This window comes from Lissotriton helveticus, chromosome 6 (genome assembly GCF_964261635.1).
Source record: "Lissotriton helveticus chromosome 6, aLisHel1.1, whole genome shotgun sequence".
Taxonomy (NCBI): domain Eukaryota; kingdom Metazoa; phylum Chordata; class Amphibia; order Caudata; family Salamandridae; genus Lissotriton; species Lissotriton helveticus.
In genome coordinates, this window is record NC_136067.1 from 1,033,796,803 (window position 1) to 1,033,822,628 (window position 25,826).

A 25,826-nucleotide genomic window follows, 5' to 3' on the forward strand; every position below is an offset into this window, starting at 1 on the left:
ACCCGTCCAAACCGGAAGATTTCAGGCCTATTTCCCTGCTCCCTTGGGTTGCTAACGTTGCAGAGGCACATGCTAACAACGTGCTTACTCAACTTCCGAAATCCAATGATATACTGGATAGTTCTCAGAATGGATTCCGCTCGGGACATAGTACGGAGACTGCTCTCCTGGCCACTACTGAGCACCTGCGGTCCATTCTTGATGCCAGTCAAAGTGCAGCACTTATTTTGTTAGATCTTACTGCCGCCTTTGACATGGTATCGCAGGACATCCTGCTACAGCGGCTTGAGGGAGCTGGAGTGATCGGGTCTGCTCTGAAATGGTTCAGTTCCTTTCTGACCGAAAGATCGTTCAGAGTGTCCGCACCCCCGTTTCTCTCCCAGGCCCACTCTATTGAACAGGGGGTACCCCAGGGCTCAGCTCTGAGCCCAGCATTGTTTAATCTTTATGTCCAACCTTTAGCAGCTGTCGCTAGGCAATGGGACCTTGTGATAGTCTCATATGCCGACGACACACAGTTGGTTGTTACTTTGGTGGAAGGGTCTTCTCCTAATGCCTCCAGGTTTCGAGAGCGGCTGTGGCTCGTTGGATGGCTTCCAACTGTTTGCAACTCAATGTCAACAAAACTGAGGTTTTGTTGGTTGGGAAGCAAGCTAGTTTTTGGAACGAGCAGTGGTGGCCAAATATTTTGGGTGTAGTTCCCGCGCCTAAGACTCTGGTTAAAAATCTCTGAGTGTGGATGGACTCATCCTTGAGTTTTAGAGACCACACTAGAAAAGTTGCCGGCACTTGTTTCGGCCTTCTGCGGGGTCTTAGACCCATTTTGAAATTTTTTTACCCTTCCACTCGTCAGCTGGAGATTCAGGCTACTATCCTTTCACGCCTTGATTATGCCCGCTCTCTTCTTCTTGGAGCTAATAAGGCCGAAATAGGCCGGATGCAACATGTCCAAAATGCGGCTGCTAGAGCTTTGGTAGGCCTCCCGCGGGTTTGTTCTGCTGCAGAGACCATACGGAGGCTGCACTGGCTTCCCTTTGAGAAACAGACGCAATTCAAGGCTTTGTGCCTCTCTTTCAAGATTGTTAAATCCGCTAGTCCCAACCTGTTGAGCAATTTGCTCACTTTTTATGTTCCTTCACGTAGGCTGCGCTCGGCAGGACAGCAGTTGGTCGTTGTCCCGCGGGTTAAGCGCTGCAGAGCGGGAGGTCGTTCCTTCCGCTATTTGGCAGCCAGGCTGTGGAACTCTCTGCCGGAGCAGATCCGTGGTATGGATTGTTTATTTGCTTTTAGGAAAGCTGTCAAAACTTTCCTCTTTCCTTTAGCCTAATCTCTGTTAGTTCTATGGTTTTCGGTTTCTGTACACACCACACTCTGTAGATGCAAGCGCCGGGACGCCCCTTCGCTGGGGCAGCTGTGTGCTATACAAGCCATACTAACATAACATACCATATGTAATAGGTTTAATCGGATCAGATAATGAGTGTAAAATGAATTTGACAGTCACCAAAATGTTTATTGTGTAGTACCTTACATTTTGCCACTCATTTCCAAACACGACCAACCGTTTGACCTACATTTACTTTCTGAGAAAAATAGGCAATGTTCATGTTTTATTGACCAGTCAGTGCACGGAGTGGGAGGCCACTTCAGAGCGGGCCACACTGTGCAGTGATAGGCCATACCTGCAGAGCCCAGGTGGGCAGTGGCAAGAGACAACTAAATGCTTGCACTTTCAATTCCACTGCAGTGTGAGGGGGTGCAAGGTCACACAAGTTAGAATCATAGTATAATGAACAAGACTAGCCTCAAAAGAATTGAAACAGAGACCCCAGCAATTTGCGGCAGCCCCGGCTGCCAGGACATGTTATACAAATTTCCAACATGATACGACTAATGCTGAATTACCATAAACATAAAAGTCTACCACAATTGGCAGCTCATCACGCTCATAAATAAATAAAATTAAATGTAGCAAGTTACTGTTTGTAGCATGCTTCAGGAAATAAACCCTGGCCTACGACGAAAGGCCTATGCAGGGCTTCAAGTGGTATGAAAAAACTGGCGGGTCCCTCAAAGGGACGTGGCAAGAAGATTACGGATGTGGCATAAAACAGGTAAGCGAAAAATATGTCCTTCTGTATGATGTGTCTCCCTACTGGTATTTTGGAGCTTCTGTCATTGCACCCAGATATATAATACAGCAAGTTACATAGCATATACAACAAGCCCAGGCTGTCAGCTTTATCAATGGTGTGTATTTCCATTGGCTATATCTGAGGGTGAACATGTCCATGCCCTTTTCAAATAATTTGTTTCCTTTTAAGTCTTTTCTCTCTCAATTGGAGCTGGTTATCAAAGGGAGGATTTGCAAAGGTTAGTTTAAATAGGCCATTTTCTGTTTTTCCTGAGTTTAAAGCAGGATATCCAAGTAAAGTCCTAGGGGGCACATGCATCAATATTGCATTTTGCGATTCCTTAATTGCGAAAAATAAGGAATCCCAATTAAGGAATTGCAAACTGCAATGCCTCAAGAAATCGCTATAAAAATAGCGATTTCTTAAAATTCCTTAATTGCGATTCTCTAATAGAGAATCGCAATTAAGGAATACCTCCCCATCCATTCCTATGGGCCTAGAGACCCATAGGAATGAATGGAAAGACATTCTTAATTTACAATTCACCATTAGAAATTCGCAAATTAAAAATGCAATATCAAGGGTGCAGGGGTGTCCAAAGGATACCCTGTTGCACCCCCGAAATCTGCTTAGCAGTACATTTTGCACACTCACATGCCCCATGGACATGTGTGTGTGTAAAATGTTACTTTGAAAAATTAACTTTAGTGCATTTTTCAAAGTTTTCGCAAATTACCATGAAGGTCAACTTCATGGTAATTTGCTCCCCTTATTTGCGAATTCGCACATTTTTAGAGTTTGATGCATTGCATTTAAGGAATCTCAATTTGAGATTCCTTAAATGCAATCGCAATTTAAGAAATCGCAATTTTGCGATTTCTTAAATTGCAAAAAATACAAAAATGTAAATGCATCCTAAAAATGGGAATTGCATTCGCAAACGGACGAATTTTGCGATTCACACCATTAGCGAATGCAATTTCCTTTGATGCATGTGCCCCTTAGCCTTTCTCTCAAAACTTTTTTTTCCTGCACAACCTATTTTTAACAACATTGGTGTTTAACAAAATATATGCTTCAATACCTTGATTACACACTCAAAGCATTTCTTCCTGCAGAACAGTTGTCATGTAAAAATGTATGGTTTATTTGTAAAGCCCTTTAGTGCCCTAGGACCAAGATTACACTATATAAACTGCCAGAAAAAAAAATAGTAAAAAGCATAACGTGACCTTGGTGTGCCCTGGCTAGCCATATGTCCTTTTGTGCAACAACAGCATGTAAGCATCATTGTTGCCTTCATTGCAGAAGTATACAAGCACATGAAGGGCAGAAACCTTCCCTAGTAGAGGACAATGACAGGTAATGCCATTTGTAGTGAACACTATAATAATGTACTCTGCATTATATTGCTGTTCTGCAGAGTATGTGGCAATGGTAAAAGACCCATGATTCCCTGTAGCAAGGAACATTATTTCCCTTAAGCAGCGGGATCAGAGCAGACATTCCAGCAAAATCAGGAATCAGACAAAACTGAGGTTTCTGTCTGGAGGGTGCGGGCAAAAATGAAGAGCCCAATAAGGACCCGTCCCAGCACTTGCTTTTTAGAACTGTTGGTGCACCAGCAAGACCCAGCCCACTTAAAGCCCTCGGCCTATGTGATATTTCTTTGTGCCTGGGTTGTTAAAAACAGTATCTTCAAGACGTGTGGCATGAGCTATAAATTAACACATTAATTATTATTATTACGGTGTTCAGGCTGTTAAACATGAACATGTGTGCAGAGTCAGAAGAAAGTATACAAGTAAACTGAATGTTTCTGCTGGGTGAGGACGAAACCTGCAGAAAAGACTGCAGCCCTCTGCAATGTTTACCCCAAGTTTCCACATCTTGCTTGGTCCCATCTATGATCTTACTGCCGGTCCTGTATGTAGGCTTGCTTCCAATGTGTTCTGACTGAGCGCTCCTATTTGATTTTCGCAACTTAATAGTGGTGTTTTAGCCAACGCAGCATGGGGCACTGTCAGAATTATGCTCTCACTACAGAAAAAACAGCTTTTTATACGACAGGCATTGTGCTGTTGAAATTCCAATGTCTTTGCGAAACCCCTTAGATCAATGAAGTAGCGGCCATAAAGGGGCACCTGCTGAACAACGGAAACACCACAAACGGAAAACAAACCTGAGCCAATAATGTTTTGAGATAAAAGCACAAGATAACAATAAAAAAAACAAGCTATTCCAAGATCAACGAGAGAGTGCGCCTGTAACGACCGTACACTGTAGTTCTAACCAATGAAAAAAGTAGTCCCGAAATGAGTACCTAAAATGGCCGCTGTGTAAAAATATGAGTAATTGGCTGGTGCTTTCAGAGGGGGTTCAATACAGGAAGAGGCATGATGTATTCATGACACAAACAAATGGAATTTAAAAATTGAAGAGTGACAATTAGGGCAGCTAAAGGGAAGCCTATGGGCAGGCTGAAGCCCATGTAGTAGATCCAGCAGTCATGGTTAGAGGAGCGCACACGCACTGTCTAGAGCAAAGACCTAAGAAGTAACCACTTTTGTAAGTTAAGAGATTTGCCAGAATGCGGATCTTTCAACTGTCGGAAAAAGTAATTTCATCCATCTAGTGACGACTTCATGCAGCTTCTGGGCACTGTTAAACTTCAAACTAAAACCTACATTTCAGATATCGGTCCATCACACTTAATAACATTTATAAACTTATACAGCTTGTTTTTATTTCATTTAAAGGGTGCAGCTCATGGGTTTCATGCCTTAACAAACAAATGTTTTGTCATAGCTATTGTCACATTTATTGGAGTGCAGCTTCCTCTTGCCCTGGTATGCAACTTACTGTGAAATAAGTGAGGGATGTGTAATGGCTGTTGGTTATGATAAAGTTTAAACACCATTCTTTATCTGTGCTAGACAATTGGGGTGGAGCAGGCAACATAAATTATTCACTCAAAGTTGAATTATGGAGTCAAAGAACTTTTGAGCAGCACTACCTCATGCACCTGTCTGCTCAAAAGACACTTGTCCCCTGCTGTTGGTATTTAGGTTAAAATTTAGAAGTGAAATATTGAGGAAATAAATACAAAAAGAAAAGTGAGAAACTAATATTTCAAATGTTAATGCTGTATAAGTATCTGAAAATGATTTTATAGGATGTTATTCTTGTTTTAAGGTACACAAATCCAAGATCCTATGCCTAACCATAATGCTATCACTTTCACTTGCCCATTACTGTTATGTACTATAACCGAAACCCAAACCCCCTAACACTAGGAGGATAATATACCCACCACTTTTCATAGACCGGAACCTAGTTCATTCCAGCAAAGTATGCTTAAAAATATTCTTTACCCTAACCCTGTATCATGCCCATACTTCATCTCTAGCCATTAAGTTATCCCTAAGACTAACATTAAACAAGAACTGTTCCGTAACTGGCACAATATATGCAACCTGAAGTCAATCTCTATCCTTTATGCTTACCTTAGGTATACACCTAACTTTAATGTGTACCATTACCCTTACCCTAACTCTTATTCTGACACACACACACACACACACACACACATCTTCCCCAACCTCAAAGGCGGCAGGAAGGCCACGAAGAAAATGCCCTGCAAAACCAATGATCCAGTGAATATTGCCTTACCCGGCTGCCTAAATCCACCCTGGTCTCGGTGTCACCCAACCCCTAAATACAATGATCCTCCCTGACCTTGTCCTAGGCATAGGGGATATGTGTGGTTCTCTGCCCCTACAATGCAATCAAACTGCTGTACCCATGTGTCAGGGTGGGTTGTTCACATTGGCCTCATGAAGGCCCATCCACCTTGCTGAAAGACAGGAGAGGTAGTCCTGTAACACAACAGTTGCCTCCTGGCCTGGGCCAGTCACCATTTCAGCAGGAGTTTAGAACACAGTAAGCTGGGTGATGTAGAATATGGACCCAGCCTTTACCCAGGCCAGTTGTTTGATCTTGAGTACCGCTCTCCCCTTGAGTCCAGGGCCTGGTCTTAGATCCGGTCTTGTATTGAACACCCACATTCCTAAATGTAAGTTGTCTTGGAGGGTGGCCTTTCCGTCTATTACTTGTGAAGTCATGATTAAATCAAAGGAGAAAGTAAAGGTTGAATGACTTGTTTTTATGGTAAATTTAAGAGATTGTTGCATTTGGTATCATAAGCCCCTTCAAAATACATTTTCTAAACTAATTTCTACATTTCTCCAACAGATGTTATATACACATGAGGCATGGAGGCTGCACTGGCCATTTATTGATACATTTTTGTTTTTGGAATTGTAAACTGCCTACGTCTTTAGACATATTTTAGCTTTTCTTTCTCGTAAACTTTTATCTAATTGTAAAATACATTTAATAAATGTGAACCGCTGCTCCTGAGGAAAGTTTGAAATATGAGACAGAAAGAGATGCAGGGTTCTTACCAGCTCAATAGCAGGAAGACAATGCTTGTACGCTTCAAGTACCTTCCGGCATGCGAAAGGATAAACCTTGGCACATGTTTGGAAACCAATCACTATGCCCTGCAAATAGTGAAAGATAACTCACAGCCTCAGGGAGACAATAGACATTAACCAAACACAGACATTTAGTACAAGAGATTTCATATTAGAAAGAAAGGATAAAGCTGGTTCTTGATTTCACATTCATTGTTTACAGCTGGTATTGGTGAAAGATTGTCAACTAGTAATGCAAATATATTCAGTGGCCAGAAAGCATGATTTAAGGATACCCTTATACAGCTATGCTGGAGGGCCTTTACCATGTTACTGAAAAGCATCTTTGGACAATACGATGAGAGTTCAGTCACTATTTGTTTTCTGTCACTTTGTTCTCTCTGGTGTGTCACATAAAGGAACTGCAAGGACAGTTCAATACACAAGCCTTCTTTTCAACAAAGGAGTGCAATTTCTTTAGAAGGGGTGCTTATCCTTTCTTCCTCATGTCTACTGTGCAGGGATTACACCTGATTCTGTTCTGCCCTTCATTCCTTGAAAAATCCCACCTCTAACAACAAGTAGAAACAGACAGCTCTGTTGTCTATTTTGAAGGCCTATCGGAGAGAGTAATTTCAAAGCCTTCACATAGCTTTATGTCTTTCACCGCTTTATCTGCTACATTGATTAAACTTGATTTATCTTGTTCACACACTAGCTTCTATCAAGAGAGATCACCTAAAGAGGATCCTAACTATCCCCGATGAAATGCATTATTAGTCACCTGAAAAAAGGAGCTCTGCATTTAGTTTCTGCTAACTTAGTCCTCATCTACTCTGTAGATAGTTTTCACTCTAATATAATTTGGCTATGCATGGAGTACAAAATCACTCTTTTTTGGGTGAGAGGAAGTACTGAGTGAGGAATATTTCACCTGTCATCAATAATTTACCATCAAGCTCTATTAATGAAGTTACAAACCTGGACAATGTACATCCAGATGCCCCACAGCCCCATATGACTACCTTCTCAACTTGTTTTTGTTCTGGTCGTACAGGGTGAAATACCCCAGGGAAATAGATCTATGACAATTGTAAGAAATGCACTTGATACTTACTGCATGGTGAGGTGTAGCAATGAACCTAATAGATTTGAACATGCTTTGAAGGAAGGGTAAGATCAGTGCACTATCATCACAGCTTGCCAGGCACTCACCTAGGCACTGGAAAATAAAACCCTAATATGGGAGTGAATTGAAGACAGTCTGAGTTAAGAATAAACAGCATCTCCTGCCCACTCTATGAAAGTCTTACTTATATTGGAGTATTCATCTTTGATTCACTCTACTCACATCTTTGTCTCCCACTTTCAAAGAGCACTTAATGAGTTGAGTGAAATATTTGTTATGTTATGTATAGTATAGTCAGATTTTCTGGGCATTGTACAGATTTGTATATGGCCCTGAATATGACTCAAAACAAGGAAGTGAGGGGTAATGGGAGCCAATGAAGGTCCAGTACCTAGGCTCTGAAAGTGCTAATGCAAAAACCAGTGGAGGTATTGTTCCTTTCAGAAAGCTAAAAAGAAAGAAAGGTGGACAAAGAAGGAGGAATCCTAAAGATTTTTTCTTGGTGCCTTCACAAATCCATGAGCATGTAATGTCTCATCATCAGGGGTGTTCCTCATAGGGCTGGCACTGCCCCTTGGGCCCCACGAAGGGTCGCTTTAGCGGAGATTTTTTTATTTTTGCCATCTGATGAAAGTGCCAGTGTGAGGGTGTTTTCAATGTGTGAGTTAGAGTGAATGTGTATAGTGAAATGAAGAGAGACTGAAACTGTCTACGAGGTATTCAACTGGACTTTAAACTGATGGTTTCCATGGCAGGATTAAAAAAACATAATTTGGTACGGGCGACTACAGGGACATGATGTATCCAAGTAGCCTAAATCTGTGAATGCGGTCAGGTTAACGTGTTTCTTGCCTGATGGCCCAAATAGTATCCGTAGCACTTCTTCAGGACCTAAAAAAGGAGAGCTAACCCTACCCCACATCTACGATGTGATATAAAGTGTATGTATTTCCCTAAAAGAAAAAACTTGTTCAGAAAGTTTAAAATTGATCGTCCAACTTAGAAAATAAATGAGAAAATGAAGAAAACACACAGTAAACAAATGTTTTGCATATATGGGCCACTGTGTCTCCAGGATCGCTTTTCCAGCACACTGTATGTGCATGCAATTGTTATGGCTGATCATTCGCCACAATGTGAAAGAAGTGAAAAACACACTATTACATGCAATATAACAGAGCAGGTAAGTGGGCATACATGTAACAGAGAACATAAAACCAATCTGTGTTGATGTAACACAGTGTATCACAATTTGTCCTCAGGAGTGAGTGTAGGGTCTTACCCTTTGGATCAGTGCCCCATAGGTAAAACGCTGAGTGTATCACTCAGCTGCTAATTGTGGAAAGAACAATGATAGTCAACATAAAGAAACAGCAAATCAAGGGGACCCAAATTGCCTTGGGGTGAAAAAAAAAAGAAAAACAGAGAGTTTTCAAGAGATGCAATCATACTCATGTGGTCTCTGTGCAGAGAGCGCAAGAGACCTACCATTCTCTGTTCATCTGGATTTACACTGAGCAGGGGAGAAGACCCGTCTTTTAAGGTAATTGCAGTGATTAACCTTGGGTGGGGTGCATGCGACCGCGGGAAGGAGTGATGACACACTGTGCCCCTTGAGATTCCACAACCATGATTTGCTTTTAAGTGTACCCAGAAACTGAAGGACCTCCTGGTAAACACCAGACCACATATTCAACAGTCCCACATGCAGAACACCTTATGGGCCTTACCACCTGTCACAGGGCACTAAACATTCCTAAGAGGTCAGGTTGGGTCCCCAATTCACATGGAAACAGAAAAGTCACTGTAACTGCAATACAAAAAACGGTGGTTACCTGATCACCTGATTTTGTGGCCTTCATTACGCGGGAATAACCACGAGCGCTATCGAACCAAGAATAATGGAGCATTGGAGCAACATATGCTGCAGACACAGCACTACAAAAATAAAATGTGCCATCATTTTTGCAACTTCAACCATTCTCCAGATGACCTTCAGCAGATAATTGTGGAAGCTACTAATTCATGGAGCCCTTTAAACCTTTTCAGAAGGGAGCAAGGGTGGATTGTCTGCCTCTCCACCAACAGCAAAGGTCTGAACGATGAAATCCTCTAGTGCGAGGTGTAATTCAGTCCCTGTGAAATCAGATAATCTCTTACTATGGCTGGATTGACATTCTCTTCATACATGGGACATGATATACCATATCACCATTGACACCATGTCACATATGGAATGCCCTGCTTTGGAGTCCCAGACACCACACTAAGCAGTGCTTATGATAAGCATTTTGCGACTTGGCATTGGTTTCTTCTTCAGTAACACGAATGATTCTGTTGATACCAATGAGGTGGTACCCTCCAATAAGAAACCATTTAACTGTCTTAGTCTACTGTTTTAGATGTCGCCTTACTAATACCATTGACAACTTTGGGCCGACCTGCATTTGACTGCTACACACTCCAAGATAGCCACTAATGAGGGATGATACCTTTGCTACACAAGCACATGAGGGGCTTGCTCCTATTCGCTCCAGCCTACCTCTTCTCTTCCCTCTTCTCTTCATACGACATTCCCCAATAGTGCTCTTCAAGCATCCTAAACCATTGGGAATAGACCACTTTGCCGCCCGTGTTACTTATTACATGAGGTGGCGTAGATTTCCAACATGAACACAGATGCCAATATGCCTAGATTCCACCATGAGGGATGGTTAGGAGTTACGTGCACCTGATTTGCTCTCCTTCACTGTATATGCGAGAGCACTTAGCTTTACCATACTTTTCTCTTACCATCACCCTTGATTAACAAAACATTCAACTGTCATAGTTTACTACTTAGACGCCACCTTACAAAAACCATGGTTGACTTTGGGACGCCCAGCATTTAACCACTGCACACTCTGAGATGGGTGCCACTGAGGGATGATACCTCTGTTACATCAGCAAATGAAGGGCTCACTCCTTTTGGCTCAAGCTCACCCCTCCCCACCTCTCCTCTCCTCATTGTCCACTAGGTCATCACTCCTTCCAGCTGCTGCCCACACCACACCTGAGAACAATCGCTCCAATTGACCGTACCTTCAATCACAGGTCTTCTCCTCTGCTCAGTCTCGAGCCAGGTGAGCAGAGGAGGGTAGGTCTCTTGTCCTCTCTGTGCAGAAACCATGTGAATGTGGTTGCTTCTCTTGAAAACGTTCTGTTTTTTCTTTTTCTTTTAACACTAAGTCATTTGGGTCCCTTTGATTTACTGTTTCTTTTTACTGACCATCATAGCTCTTTCCACAGTTAGCAGCTGAGCACTACCCTCTTCTTTTGACCAATGAGGCAAAATTAATTGATCCAAAGGGTAAGACCCGCCACTCACAATGGTGGACACCCAATCACTTATGATATGCTGAGTACCACGAACACAGATTGGTTTATTTTGTCTGTTCCATGTATGTTCACTTGCCTGTTCTGTTATATTATATGTATCTGTGTGTTTTTCACTTCTTTCACGTTGTGGTGACTGATCAGCGCCAAAAATAGTATACGCTTGTCTACCTTTAGAGACACTATGATACAGCGAGTTGGAAAAGCGATTCTGGTGACGCATTGAACCAAACATACAAAACATTTGTTTACTGAGTGTTTTCTTAATTTTTTCACTTATTTTCTAGGTTGGATGATCAATTCTAAACATCTAGAACCATGTATTTTCTGCTAAAGGAATACCTTAGCAGCATATCATGTTTTAGGTGTGGGGTAGGACTATCCCTCATATTTTTCGTCCTGACGAATCATTGTGGAATCTTTATAGGCCATTGGGAGTGAAACATGTCTACCTGACCACACTCACAGATTTAGTCTACTTGGGTTCATCTCGCCCCTGTAGTAGCCCCAACCAAATTATATTTTTTTCATCATTCCAAGGGAACCATCATATTAAAGTTCAGTTCGGTATCTCTTAGATAGTTTTAGTCTCCCTTCACTTCACTGTACACATTTACTCCAACCCTCACATCCAAAATGCCCTTGCACAAGCACTTCTCATCAGACAGCAAAAATAAAAAGATCTACGCTAACGTGACCCTTCATGGGACCCATAGTGCATTACAACGCAGGACCTATGAGAAGCAAGCCCACTATGAAGCATGACATCCTCACTGATGTGTGAGGGCACCAAGAAATAATCCTTAAGATTCCGCCTTCTTTGCCCGCCTTCCTTTCTTCTTTGCTTTTTGATAGGAACAATACCTCCACTGCTTTTTGGAAGAATATGGCCTCACATCCCCTGAATGGGGATTGGCTCTAACATGAAGACTACTTATGGGCTAAAGGAGAATCATTAGGGAAATGAGTATAGCCCTGACATGTGGTGGCTTTTAATGATTCAGGTGGAGAGGATTACCTCAGGGAGTTCATCTCAATCTGATTCTTAGTAGGCCAGTCCTTCCAGGGAGTAGGAGAACCATACCTGATTTTCCCAACTGGCTAAGCCCAATGCTGTGTACCCCGTATTATAAAAAATAACTTTAAAAATCACACTTCAATTGGAATACACAGTTCTATCCTTGTCCGACTTTGTGTTAAATTGACTTCCTCAATTGTTCAGTACTGACCCTTACCTCCTCATTCTCATGATGGGCAAAACTGTCGATCTGTACGGTGAGTTCTTCCATAAAAGAGACATACTATTCTCTGCATGGGGCTTGTTTTAGGATAGTCCCCAGGAACTGCAAGGAAAACAGTGAGAGACTTTAATGCAGTAATATAAACATAAATACTGTACCCAAGGCTGACGTCTGCAGTGACTTTGAGAAGATAAGGGTAAACAAACTTCAGCTAACAACCTCTGTAATGACAAAATTATATGTGGACAGAAGAACCAGAGAACACATACAGCAATGCTTAAATAGTGTGGTGTGATATCAGTGCTCAGAAGAAACAGGAGGCCTTGACAGTGGCCTTTTTTCACAGAGAAACACACGCAACAAAATCATGCTGCGCACAAATTATTGTGAAAAGAGCAACAGTGCAGCCACACAGACAGAAAACACATGGGGACTATGCAACAATGTATATCACATACTTAGAAGCAGAATGCAAACACATAGACTTTTGAGTCTCCAGCATGGGGCAGAATGTAAATTTAGTGCTAACAAGGGTGAAGACTGAACACAAGGAAAAGAAAATTGCATATCAGGAGCACAATAGAAGCTCAGTGGAGTGTGATGACCTGGCAAAACATACAACAGTGACAGAGTGACAATTCAGTTTAAGATAGGGAGCATGGATCATGTGCCAATCCGATTGCAGAATATGAACTTACTGATATTGTGGAAAGCAGTGGGCAGAGTGGGAAGAGTGATAACGTGACAATCCAGGGAAAGAAGAATGTTGTGCAAGTATGACTACCCTGGGGGATAAAAAGAGTTGGAGGAAATGATTAGCCCTGTGCAACAACAGTCAGATTTATGAGTAATGCAATGATCACTGTAGAGCCTGTAATTTACCTGGGTAAAACATGCAGATAAACTATGACACATGCAGGACTAGGTGCCATAGGCATGTAATTTCCAATTTTATGAGTGTCAACTTGGGCCAATGAGGTTTATAATGCTTCTGGTAAATATTGCATATTAGGGAAATGTTATGTACCGAGTACAGCTGCTACCCCGCTGTGCCCAATCATAATCAAGGTCATAGAAACAATCATAAGCTATAGAAATAATAGGGATATGGTGAGAATATTGCAACCTCATAGCAGAACAGCACTATGATGGGGTGAATTTAATTTCTGCATATATTCACGCTGAGTGAGAAATTATGGAAAACAAAGAGACAAGCATCATGTGGACATTCATTAGCAATTCATCCTTACTGAAACAAGCATGCATTTCCACTTTGCCAAGTCAAAGGTTCTTTCCGTTGAAGCTGAAATAGTAGTTGGGAAAAAAGAAATATATGTAAGTAATAGTGAATAGCAAGCAAAATTACAAAGGCAATGGGCTTACATACCATGCACTAGCAGAAGTAGATTCACACAATTCAAAGTGTGCAAACTATGGGGCATATTATCAAGGGGGGGCGTATGCAATTTTCGCTGGTTTAGCGCCCTATCGCCCTATTATCAAGCTGTCGCTAAGGCGATAGCGGGCGGTTTGGGGCCCGCTTTGCATGTCAGCGATATTTATCGCTAATGACATGCAAAGAGGGCGTACCCAACCCGTTATCGACTGAAAGCAGTTGATAACGTCGCTATCGCCTATTAGCAAGGCTGGCGTAGCGATGGAAATATTCCCGCTATCGTCAAAAACTAACGCCTGCTCTGACCAGTTCTTAGCCATGTTATCCAATGGGAGTTGGATAACATGGCTAAGATCATTTCGTCGCTATCACTGGATATTTTAGCGCAATGGAGAAAATTTTTGCTAATAGCATGTTTTCTCCGCTAAAATATCCAGCGATAGGCAGCGATAAAAAAAGTCGCTAAGCGCATTTAGCGATAAATATCGCTAGTTGTTGGTAATATGCCCCTATGTTTGTTGGCTCAGCCTGTCCTGGGAATTGAATTCAAGGTCATTAGTTGTTCATGTGCCCTTGATGTCACTCTACGCTCCTTATATCTGGTTGTAATTTTAAGTTTATTTATTCTGGTTTCCTTTCTTAAAAAACAGAAAGGTCACCACACCACTTGTTTACAGTAAATCAGTTTATTACAGAGCTTCTACCATTGAGCATTTCAGCTGTCAGATGCATCCTTGATCACATAGGGGATCGCCGTTGTGGTTCAGAGTAAAAAAAGTGCATACTGCTCTAAAATTACATACACATAGAAAAATACTCCTTTATTATATCCAAGACCAAAATATTTTATAACACTTCTTATTTTGCTATGAAACCCAATGTACCCCAATATAGTCCTAGGTAGTTGCACAAGCTTTTACCTACATTTGTCCTACCTTGCTCTACATAACAGTTCTGGCGCTGACCTTTTACCTAGTTAGCAACAGGTGACAATACAATGCTAGCCGGCGCTCTGCTACAGCGTGTGATGTTTTAAACTTTATGTTAGTATTTGGGCACTTTATTTTAAACTTGTTTACTTAGTTTGCTGCTCCCCGCTCTTTTAGCCAGTCCCCGGTCCACCGCAGCGTGTGCTGTTTGTGTGGAGGGATGTGGCTCCGCCCTCCTCCTGCTATTTCCGCTACCGGTGGTATTTAGAGTGGATGTTTTTTCGGCCTCGCAGCAACAGGTGACAATACACTGCTAGCCGGCGCTCAGCTACAGCGTGTGATGTTTTAAACTTTATGTTAGCATATGGGCACTTTATTTTAAACTTGCTTACATAGTTTGCTGCTCCCCGCTCTTTTAGCCAGTCCCCGGTCCACCGCAGCGTGCGCTGTTTGTGTGGAGGGATGTGGCTCCGCCCTAATCCTGCCATTTCCGCTACGGGGGGATATTTAATCAGCATGCTTGTCCGGCCGCACAGGGGGGCGCCGTCGGCACGCCAAAGGCAAGCCCGTCTGCACCTCTCCGCGCCAGGCCAGCGCCAGACGCCAGACATGCTGCCAATTCTGGGACCGTTCGTTGTACCTATTCTCAGAAGGAACTTTTAGCAGTTAGAGCACTGGCAAGTAGCTGCTCAGTCCATGGGCTACAGGATCTGGAGGGTCCCGATAGTTGTAAACAGTGTGGGTATTCATCTATGGCTTCAGAAGGTGTGCAGGACTGTTCTCCTCTTCCTGGGAAGAGTTTGAAAATGTTTCACCTTAATTGCGGCTCATTGGTCAAGCAGTGGGCGGATGTTTATGACCTTCTGGAAACTGAAATGCCGGTTACCCTGTTTTTAACGGAGACTTGGCTCTCGGAAGATTCAGTGGCGATTCCAGGGCTGGCACTTCCGGAGGGCTATGTCATTCATACTCTTAATAGAGATACAAGAGGTGGCAGCATATCAGCAATTGTGAAAAGCCGTTATGCCTTCTCTTTCATTAAACGGCCCATTGTAGGCTGCAAATGCGCCTGTTTTAAAATCTCCTTCAATTCAAATTATACCATGACCGGGTTGTTAATCTATCGTCCCCCAGGTCCATCCAAAGCTTTTAGGGAAGCGTTCATCGACACTGTTTGTACTTTGGTGGTCAACTCTCCAAATTTCACTATCTTGGGAGATTTGAACCTTCATTTTGATAATCACACTGACGTGGATGCAATGAACTTAGTGGCGGACTTAGCGGCCTGCCAGTTAGATCAGCGGGTTCTCGTCCCACTCACTTAGCCGGTCACCTGCTGGATCCGGTTTTCACCAACATTCCTTCTTTGTTGACTCAATCACCAGTACCTATGACCTGGTCGGACCATTTTTTGATCCCTTGGTGCATTCAGGGTATAGTTCCCAAACATAAAGCAGATAACTCCTATTCTTTAAAATGCCCTTGGCATAAGCCTAATTGGGATCAATTTGAATCCCTCCTTTCGAGATCTGTTCCAGAGATAACGACAGATCCCGATAAAGCGTATCTAGTTTTTTCTGATTGGATCAGCAAGCCATTAGACATGATGATCCCAGTGAAATGGTCCTCTAATCGCATGTTCAAGTCTAATACTTGGTACAATGAAAAGCTAGTTCTATTGCAAAAAAAATGTGAAAGATCCTGACTTTGATCCTTTATCTAAAGCACACTATCGGGATGCAGTAAAGATCTATCACAGGACAATTCATACTGAACGTGCCGCCTTTTATGCCTTAAAAATCAGCAATAGTACTAACCCTGCTAAGAGTGTCCGATCTAAAAAAAGCAGAAGGAGTCGGCTGACCCTTTAATTTCTTCTAATCCACAATGTGAGGAATTTGCCATATTCTTTTCTAAAAAGATAGAAGATATTTATAAAGGCTTTCCCACGACTAGTCTGGTCGGCCCTGAAATACTCAATAATGGGATGCTGAACACGTTAGAGGCTTTTCCTCAGATTGAACAAGACCGCCTACTTGCTCTCTGTGCAAAAATCAAATCAGGCTCACCGGCAGATCCTCTGAAACCTGATCAATTCAGGAAAATTCTACCTACTTCTCTTGTTCAAGTGATTATTAAATCACTTAGTTTAGCAATTGTACTTACGGCATGGAAACAGGCCAGAGTACTGCCATTGCTAAAAAAAAACTTCTCTGGATGCTAACAAAACAGAGAATTTCAGGCCTATATCTTTGCTCCCCTGGACTGTAAAAATTGTGGAAGCATACATCAATTCCGTTCTTACTGACCATCTGACTAGTAATCATATACTCGACCCCTCGCAAAACGGGTTTCGTGCTGGTCATGGTACGGAGTCAGCGCTTTTGGCGTTACAGGAACATCTCTGGGCAGCACTGGATGCAGATCAGACGTCGGCGCTGATCCTTCTAGATCTCAGTGCCGCGTTTGATACTGTGTCCGATGCCATCTTGCTGCGCCGGCTGGAAGAGGCAGGTATTAGTGGCCTTGCGTTGAAGTGGATAGCGTCATTCCTCTCAGATAGGTCCTATCAGGTGACTGAACCCCCCTTTTTTATCCACATTCCCCATCAAGTATGGAGTACCACAGGGTTCATCGTTGAGCCCTCTGCTCTTTAATTTGTATGTTCAACCTTTGGCTGTTTTTGCCAAGAGCAGAGGTCTGACGGCACGCAGCTGGTGGTGGAACTTTCTAGTAATGCCAGGGACAACGCCACTAAGTTCTAAGGTGACCTGGCGGCAGTTGCCGGTTGGATGACAACCAACTGCCTCCAGCTGAATGCTAGTAAGTCGGAGGTGCTGCTGGTGGGAAGGGATCATGGGCTATGGAATGAGCACTGGTGGCCCAGGAATCTAGGCACCCCTCCCCGTCCTAAACAAGTGGTAAAGAACCTGGGGGTTTGGATGGACTCTTCGCTCAGCTACCAGACACAAACAAAGAAGGTAGCGGGCACCTGCTTCAGTATTCTTCGTGGGCTGAGACCCATCCTGGGCTTCTATGATGCATCGACTAGACAGCTCATTATTCAAGCATTAATTATCTCTAGGCTTGATTATGTGAACTCCCTGTATTTGGGAGTAAATAAAGAAGAAGTCCTAAGGTTACAGAGGGTTCAGAATGCTGCAGTAAGAGCTCTCTTGGGTTTGTGTAGAGTCTGTTCAGTATCTGGTAGTATTCGCCACCTCCACTGGCTGCCCGTAGCCCAAAGGAATGAGTTTAAAGCCCTTTGTATAGCTTTTAAAATCCTGAAGCTAGGATCTCCTTGTGCACTGATAGATCTACATTCCTTCTATGTTCCTCCCCGCCAGGTTCGCTCCATGGGCCAACATTTGCTGCGGGTTCCTCGAGTTAGGAAGACTCGAGCTGGTGGCCGTTCTTTCCGTTACAGAGCGGCAATTCTCTGGAATTCTCTGCCCCCCCATATTCGTGGCCTTAACAATCTTACTGAATTTAGGAAAGCTATTAAAACCTTTCTTTTTCCCAATGTGTAGCCCTCTGTGTGAATTACTGACACTGGCGTGTTACTAGCACCGGGACGCCCCTTGGCTGAGGCAGCTGTTGCGCTCTACAAAATGATTAAATAGAAATAGAAAAAGTTAGGTGCTGCATAAATATTGTGTGGTTTTCTAAAAAATAGCCTAATTTTTATGCATGATGATTCTTAGTATCACAGCAGGATTACAATCTTCTGCATAATAACTCTGTATAAGGGTCACCACTGTCATCATCCTTGGCTGACATGCCCACAGTACCATGGCACATATAGGTAGAACCCCTGAGGGTACCTTTCGGGTATATAAGTACCACATCTTTGCTGGGGAAGTCGGAGGAGAAAAAGATTCCATGCTGACAAGCTGACACGAGACGCTGAAGTCCCTGCATGCAGACACTTCAGTTAAATTCCTTGCGGGTTGTCCACTAGAGACCAAGATGGGGTCCTTTGCTTTCTCACATCAGGTAATGGGTTTGACTTTTTCCTAGGGGTACTGTTGGTACATCTAGTTAGGGTTTGCATCATAGAAGTACGCACTATTAACTTCATGTATTTATATGCCTGCATATATTCACTATTTTAGCACCATGGTAGAATGCTACCTTTTATTTACTCTAATAGTGCTTGTAATTGTCTATATCTGTTTCTGTCTCGTGGTTGTTGCAGCACATGTATTTAATGCTAGAAGGACTCTGGTTCAATACATACTTATTGAAAACGCCCCCACCATTTCTTCTGTGTATCTCTTTGAGTGAGCACAAGTGGCCAAGCAAAAAGTATTGTACTGTTTCCACAATCCCTGAGGGGTCAGGGTTCTCATGTTCGATAGCTGCCAGAAACTATTATCTCCTTGGTAAGGTTGTGGGGCTTATAATGGCACTGTGAGCTAGCTGGTCTACATACTAACATATCCTTTGAGGGTGTCAGGAATCAGTCTGGACAGTTTAAGTTGCCTAAAATGTGCAGATCCTTTATAGATTTGCAGGAACTACGCGACTAATTCACATAAGTGACATTATAATTTGCAATTAAATCTCACTTAAAAACACAATAAAACACTTCTGCATGATATCTGCTATACAGGCAGAAATATGAATCTTGTTTTTCAGAAAGCAAGGGTGTCTAACCTTACAGAAATATGTATCAATCAATTTTCTAACAACATAATATCACCAACTTTTCTAAATGTTCCTCCATGTGAACTTCTCACGTAGTAGGATTCAATTATGCAACATTTAAAACATTACTTTTAACTGCAACATATGGTTGTACCAGAGTTCTAACATTTCTTTCATATTAATTGCTGTGAAATACCCTGTTCAGCCTTAGTCATCACACAAACAACGTTATTTCCGAGTAGACTAATCTAACCTACCATGAACCCTGACTAATACCTACTTCTAATACAAATGCAGAGAGAGCGTTTGGTATTTATAAATGTGTTTTGAAAATCTCTTCTGTATTGAGGTCACCAGGGGTCTTTGTTTCAAGTTTAGTCATTAGAAGAGTTGGTGCTACTTAGTCACAATTGAAATAAAAGAATTGTTGCTAAAACTGGAAGTGCTATAAAATAATGGTGACCTTGGATATACTGAACAAATATTTTTTTCTATGTTAATGACATTTTTTGGCACATATGTACTTTAAAACACTGAATCAAGATGCCACATACTTATGTGATCTAGGGTGAGTCTGACAGAAGAAGCGCTAAATGGCAGAAGCTTTGTATTAAACTGATTTCTTTCAGCAAACCAGTGGTGGCAACGGCCTTTCTGTTAAATGCAGAAGTAACCCAGAACTTGCAAGAAGCTAGCTGACTCCATTTCTGTTATTGCCTCATTCGGTTTGGAGTATGGCATTGGCCAGCTACAAAGAAAGACTGTGACTATTTCTTTTTTTTTGCTTCCTTATACAAGCCTTCAGCCAAACCTCCTCATCTGCTGGTCTAATGTGTCCTATCATTCACATTCTCTTCTGTCCTCCACAACATACATCATGGGCCATTTCTGCCGTTGGCTACCTTCACTGTGAACAATAGCTCTGCTTTTTCACAAGGAGCACATCCACAAACAAATTATTTTCATTTAGTTCCAGGGACAACAATAAGAATGGTAGCTTTTTGAGACCAAAACATTTTTTTTTATCTCGGTATGTACCTGGCATCTCCTCCCACAATAAAAGTTTATAAAAACTGTGAAAAAAACCAAGAGTGGACAAAGTCTCAAAGCTAGCAGCCAACACCAGACTTAATGGCTTTGTCATTGGTCAATGGTTGTTTGAAATGCCATTAATACTTGTTTAAATTGTGTGCTCACTCGTTCATGCTTTGAAACCTCAACTTCTAAATATGTTATCAGCGGGGGGATCTTCGTTCTAAGGAGTTTTGCTAGAAATGGGTAATTTGCAGGAATCAGGCGCTTGAGAAGAGCCAAGACTGAAGTTCCCTTTTCGACATCCCAGCAAGGCTATGAAGAAATTACCTGAAAACTCACAACAAAGAATTAAGAAAGTGATTATTTCATGAGTTCCTATTCTCTAGCCTTTAAAGCTTCTGGAACTGCTACCTTGTTCTCTATGCAGTACTTAGTACCAACCACATTTTGGCTGTTTCGGTACAATGTAAGTAGCATGTTGCACTGATAACTAATTGACTGGAAATAAAACCATCAAATTCAAAAGGATAAAAGCTGAGTTGAATTCAAGATCTCCATTAGCAGGTTGCATAGAAATGCCAGCAAACAACTTGGGAAGAGGGATCTGGTGGAATATGGTGGGGGTGGAATGTGATACTCACCAGCAATCTTATGAAGAGGCTGTGTATTGGAATTTCTTTAGCTGTTTAGGTACAAAAGAAAGAAGACATGTCATACTCAGTCCATAAATTACTGAGCAACACTTGCCAAAGGAAGACATATGGCTGACACACACACACTCAAGACAACCAGTAGTACCTGTAAAGAAGATGATGGGGTGATGGGTGGTATTTCAATGAGACTCTAGCGGTTATGAGGATGCTTTGAGATTCCTGCAGATACTGGCAAAGGCACCACTACCTCTAAGGGTGCTTCCAGGGGTGTACATTACCTTGACCGCCTATGCTGCAATTCTCTTCCTCCCTCCCTTAGCAGTTGCAGTCAAGGAATGAAAGCTGGAAGAGGAGCTACCAAAGCTACCATGCACAGGTTCCTGCTACAGCTTTCATTGAGGGACAGAAGACTCCAGTGTCAAGTCAAGTCAAAAACCACTTAATTCGATTTATTTAAAAATCATAAAAGCATACTACAATCATTATAAAAGGGCAATTCAATTTCATGGTACAATGCATAAAATATTAGGCAACAATATACAATTTAAAAATAATTATAGCAATGATGTACACAGTTAAAAAAACATATTCCATCCTATAAAACGAACCGCCTTCTATATTTACAGTCGCCTCCTCCTAATCCTAGCAGCAGCAACAAGATAGTTAGCCACGCTGAACATGACTAGAGGTGAATCCAACATTTGGAGATATAGGAGGGCTGGTTTTGCCTGTTGGAATGCTTTGTCCTTCAATATAGGCACCAGGTATTTCTGTCTTGGCGTAATATAAAAGTGGCAGAACAGCATTATGTGCATATTATCTTGCTGTGAAAAATTGTCACAGTTGCACACAGGTGCATCCTCCTGCTTGAACCAGCCTTGGCTGTCACAAAAAACCATATAAATCTGGTCAAAACGAAATTTTACCAGAAGCCACCTATGAAAAGGGATGTTAACTATGGCAAGATACGGTTGTATGGCCAGGCAGGTAATGGTCAGAAAGTGGGCTCTGACCATTGGCTTTGTGAGTTGACATTCCTCTCTCTCCAGATTTTTCAATTTGGAGAAGTTGAGCTTGACCCACTCAAGGTCAGATTTTTTTAGACCCAAAGGGGCGTAAAAGATCTCGGGGCGACCGAGTTCCAAGGAGCACTTTTGAATGTAAGACAGCCAAGGGATGACTCTAAACCTGTCCAAATGTAGACAGTCCATCAATATTTTATGATTAAGACCTAGGTTTACATTGGTCCAGGTCCTAATCCATAAAAGAATAGGTGCCATTGCAAGAATATCGGTAATGTACCCTAGGCCAAGCTCCTGATGTATAGAAAACGTGGCTGTCGATTGAGGGAGCCCTAGTATAGAACGAAGAAACTTATTCTCCTCCCTTTGAATGGTTTCGCTGTTAACATGGCCCCACAAGCCTGAACCATACCTGGCTATTGCCACAGTTTTTGCTCTGTACAGGCTCAGTAATGCACCAGTAGGCTTCCCACCAAGTCTCCTGGAGAAACTTAAAATTGCATTTGCCGAGCTCCTGACCGCTTTAGTTTTGGCTGTAATTTGGGGAACCCAGCTGCCCTTTGTGTCATAAATTACACCTAGATAAGTAAAAATTTTGACATTAGTGATAACTTCACCATTACAGTAAAAGGATTTGGTATTATTTTTCGGAACCCCAAAAGCCATAACATGAGATTTGGAATTGTTTACCACTAAGTCAAGAGAAGACATAAATTCACTAAAAGCATTTAAAAGTCTCTGTAGTCCTAAGTGTGTCCGGGCTATCAAGGCAGCGTCGTCCGCGTACAGGAGGACAGGAATGCGAGTATCCCCTGCACGCGGTGTGTCCAAAGTGGCAGTTAAAAGGTTTTTCTCCAATGAGTTTATATAAAGAGTGAACAGCAAGGGAGCAAGGATGCAGCCCTGCCGAACACCCCTGCACGATTTAAACCAGGCTGTGCGGTTACCTTCTTGGTCCATTCTAATCGAGGCCTTTAAGTCTTTGTGAAGTTCAGCAAGGTAGTACATAAGAGGCGGGTCAAGACCCAGTTTTAACAGCATGGTCCACAGCCGAGCTCTGTTAACTAAATCAAAAGCCGTGGATAGGTCCATAAAAGCAACAAAAATTGACCCCTTTTTAGCCGTAGAGTGTTTTGAAATAAACAAGTGAAGATTTAGACATTGGTCCTCTGTGCCTCTACCTGAGCGGAACCCATATTGAGTATCTGTTAAAATGGCGTTTTCCATGGACCAGTTACTAATTTTTGCCAATAGAACTTTGCCCAGAACCTTCATAGAGGAATCCAGCAAGGATATAGGTCGGAAACACTTAGGATCGCTTCTTTGGCCCTTTTTAAAAATAGGGACTATAATTGAACAAGCCCAAGTTTTTGGGAATCCCCCCTCAGATACACAATTAAAAACATTAACTAAAATCTCTGCCCACATCCCTGGGTTGAGTTTATAAAGATCGAGAGGAACCCCGTCTGGGCCAGGGGCTTTATTACCACCTGAGCCTTTAATCGCCACCTCCACTTCAGATTTACTAAATTTTAGCTTGGGGATGGAGGCTGGGAAACCAGGCACAGAAAATGTCTCAACCATGTCATTTGACCCATAAATATTAGAAAAGTGTTTGATCCACTCTGCTTCGGAGATGTTAACTTCAAGGTCTATGTTATTTGATTGGGAAAATAAAGGGTTATTAATTATGGACCAGAATTTGGAGCTTTGTTTGAGGGTGGTAGAATCCATGAAAGAGTCCCAAGCTTCCTCTTTAATGGTCTTTTTCCGAGTCTTGACCGCCACTGCGTACGTTTTCCTCAGTTGAGCCACCAGTTGCCTATCTCTGGGAGAATGTTTAAGGGCTTTCATCAGAGCTGAGTGTGCTTTAGAGCAAGTGTGATCAAACCAGCCAAAAGCTGGGGCAGGTCCCCTCCTTGGTCTGGCTGTTAACTCTTTTTCCACTCTGGAACAAATAGCCTCAAAGGCACTAACCACCTCCTTCCCTCCCCTATCTAAATCCCTACATGTTTCAAGTTCTATGGCCCTATTTTGCTCAATTAAGCCTAAAAAGTCCTCTGGGCAGACTTTGCACCATTTCAGGTGCCTTCCTTGGTCCTTACTCCTTACATCTGTTATAGCGGTGGGCCTCAAGGCCATTTTACTCAGGCCAATGGAAACGTCCAAGACTAGCGCCACCGGGTTGTGGTCACTAAACCCACTTACAATGGCATTATAAAACAAAACATAACGGAGAAGACCCGGGGACAGAAAAATATAATCAATGATTGATTCACTCCCCCTTGCATTATATGTGGCCACACGATCCTTCAAGTCTGCAAACCCAGGTTCAAATAAGTCATTGGAGGATAACAAATTTTCCATTGCCACACCCTTTGGGCTATGCTCGAAATGTGGCAAAGTTGTATGATCAGGGCCCGTGTCATCCTCAATATGGCAGTGTAGCCCACAGAGATGAACATTAAAATCTCCCATCATTATGAGTTGAACAAAAGTGGTTTGTTTTGACATATAATTGTTTAAAAAGGAAGACAATCCTTCTAAAACAAAATTGGCGGGACCCCCCTGTATGGAATTGTAGCAGTTTATTAATACTAATTTGTTATTATCTGCCAGGAGGATTTCCACCAACTGGAAATAATGTGAGAAACTGGGGATTTCCTTAACAGTACCTACCAGTTTAACTGAAACTAAAAACAACAGACCCCCTCTATCCCTGCCCGCCAAAGAGCTCTGCGATTTAACAAAAAATGATTTATAGCCATCCACCCAGAAAGCATTGTCCCTTGCCCAAGTTTCCTGTAGGGCCACTATGTCATATTCTTTAATCTTTTGTAACCAGAAGGTATCCTCCTGCTTTGCTCGTAGACCCGCAATATTCCAGGAGAGTAGCCTAATGTTCCCCCTGTCCAGATCTAAAGGGTCATCTGCAGGAGCACTTTCTGTGTTGCATAAAGCATTTATAGGGACAATTTCATTACAAGGGGCGATCAGGCTTATATGTTCGTGCTCTAGTCAGTCAATATCAATATCATTGGCTAAAGCCGCAAACCTGTTTGATACAACTAAATCTATAGTAGGAGTATTCCTTACAGAATTTGCCGAGCCACCTGCCCTTGGTTGTATTGTCACCCAATCGCTAGTTTGTAACGGCAGAATAGGTTTGTTTTTATCCCGCACATTTGCACTATAATGTGACAAAGTATTATCTCCTCCACCTGACCTGAAAACACGTGGATAAAAGAAGCCAAGGGGCATTGCCCGCACATTCTTACCTACAGGGTCCAAAGGGGAACTATCCCAAAACAGGCGGCTAGAGACATTTCTAGATTTAAAGTTCACTATTACACAGTCTCCTGCTACCTCTTTCATGGTTGAACCCACCCAGTTGACCCTTCTGCCTGTCAGAATGTTATTTGCGATGTCGCCTTCACCCGTGCAGTTTGCATTACACCAGTTTTTAATATGTTTGAGAAGGGTGGCATGATGTTCAATCTCCCCAACAGCAAGTTTAGGCACATTTACCAAAATTGGTACAGAAGGTGTAGCATCAGGAGGTAGATTTACTGGTGGCACCCTTCCCACCCGCTCCCCCTGGGTACCTCTAGTTCTAACAATTGGGGTTTCACTAGGTGCGTCCTTCCGCATGGGGATATATATACCCTTGTCGACTTTTCCATTGTTTAGAACAGGATTGTCAATGGCCACTCTCGTAGCCATGATGGGTGTTGTGGTAGGTGGGTCAACAACCTTGGGGGCAGGAACCAGCGCAGGTGTTGG